Genomic DNA, 2,069 nt, shown 5'->3' with positions numbered 1-2,069 from the left:
GATTTATCACTGTCCTTCTCAACATTAAATGCCACTTTCTGCATCACCTACAACAGTTTCCCTTATTAAAACAGGTTGTGTTTGTTTCCACACTGAGCACTACAATGTCATGACTTTCCATACTGCATAGCAGTCACGCTGTTTAGTCTCAGCTGAACAAGCTAGGGAGAGTTCAACACGAGTGAAATATTAATAACTGGATTTCTGTCACCGAAGGACTGGGGAAGAATGTGGTGCACAAGTCACAAACGCCCTAAACTCAACCTCTGTGCAACAACGCAAGGCAGAAACCTGCACCATTGACTCACAATAAAATGTGTACTGATAGTGTCCAGCTGTGGGTCACTGGGACTCTGTGATGCTCGCAGTAACACACAGTGGTAACACAACAATGCACACAGTGCTTCATGTCTCTTAAAGTGCAGCTAGATAACAGTGTCACTTCCACAAAGTTCAGTTTCAATCTCAGAATCAAAAATAAACAAAAACCCCGAGGTTGAATCATACTGCTGCACAGTAAGGCACGTCCTCTCTCTGTCTCCGTCTCACTCCTACAGTCAAGATCCATGGGTCAAATAAACTATACGATGGCTTTAATAAAAACCTAATACTGATCTGAGACCCCTGGTGTTTTACACCAGAATCATGCACCTTCTTATTCTGTATTACTTTGCCCCTGCATGCCCAGGCAGAAAACTGCTGCTGACTTTTACACAGAAACACCATTAACACACTGTGGAGGTAGCAGGCTGCAGTGACACTAAAACTATAGAGATGCCTCCTGTTTGCACAGGTCAGTGTGTGTGCTATATGTACATTTAGCAGACAATGCTTTTCCTACCACCTTCAGAAACCATCTCTGCACCACTATGTCACACTATACCAGGTAACAATGTTGGGTACATATGGCTGGGAACGAGGCTCATAGTTGGTGATCACACTAAACAATTAAAAATCATGATCTTTATTTTTTGTGACCAACATTTTTATTTAATTTTTGCACTTAACTGATGAGGCTACAGGAATAAGAGACCGAAAGCTGTCACACATGAAACTTTGAATCCATAAATGAAAATCCTCAAACAGCCTCATAAGGACAAAATAACAAAAAGAGGAGAAAAGGTCTCTGTCCCACATCTACTCCTCAAGACTGTAGAACGGCCATTATTGTCCTAGATTTACAGTACAAAGCTGCTAAGTTCACAGCTTCATCTTAAAATAACAGTTTCAACTGAAACATGCTGAGTTCATGGGGGATTTCCACCTCATAACCTGTTTTATTTGCTGACTTCTGATGTAAACATACAGTATGTCTGGGGCTGATTCCTAATCTAGTAACAAAACTTTGTGGAAGAACAGAACTATTTATTTTCACAGACAGGATGGCAGCAAGTTGAGTCCATGAGGATTCCCACATTTTATGCAAGTTTAAACTAAACTATTAAACTACCATTAAAAAGGTTGTTTTTTACTTGTAAGCAGTTCAAGTCCAGTGAAAAGTCAAACTGCCAGAGGAAAACCAAACAAAAACTACATGTAAATCTCATATAAACCAGGCCTTTTTCATGGAGCAGTAACAGGTTAGGATGCAACAGTTCCTACAGGTTCAAACTGTTGTTGGTGACTGACAACAACAGATTCTCTGTATAAAGGCACTGCTGGAACAGACTGTTACTGCTCCCTCTGAAGCAACACGTGAAAAAAGACCATGAACCCAGGAAGTCAGACCTTCTCAGGGTTTCACCCTGTAGCAGGAGAAGGAGCCACAAACAGCTCCAGGCTGTGGACGAGGAAAGAACAAGATGGCTTCACATGATGGAACGGCAGCACAGGGTCCAGACTTTCCGTGTGAGGGGGGAAAGCAAAGCAACTTACAGGTGCAACACAGCTGTGGGAACATCTACTATGGTGCTGTCTGTCCCAGCAGTGTTTGGTTTCAGTTGTAGAGACAATGACAAAGGTGTGTTCACCTGGATTAATCCACCCATCCATCCATTTTCCTCCTCTTATCCGGGACCAGGTCGCACGGGCAGCAGTCTAAGCAAAGATGCCCAGACTTCCCTCTCTCC

The 2,069-nt window shown here is 42.6% G+C and overlaps 1 protein-coding gene across 5 annotated transcripts in view; it reads right to left on the bottom strand.

The window, feature by feature from the left end:
• zfyve16 (zinc finger, FYVE domain containing 16) overlaps window positions 1–2,069 on the bottom strand; it is a 17,963-nt gene that overhangs the window by 14,407 nt on the left and 1,487 nt on the right. The gene's annotated exons all lie outside the window — the stretch shown is intronic.

Source organism: Monopterus albus, unplaced genomic scaffold (genome assembly GCF_001952655.1).
Source record: "Monopterus albus unplaced genomic scaffold, M_albus_1.0 scaffold439.1, whole genome shotgun sequence".
Taxonomy (NCBI): Eukaryota; Metazoa; Chordata; class Actinopteri; order Synbranchiformes; family Synbranchidae; genus Monopterus; species Monopterus albus.
Note: the sequence above shows the minus strand (reverse complement) of the source record. Positions and strands in the feature narration are given on the sequence as shown.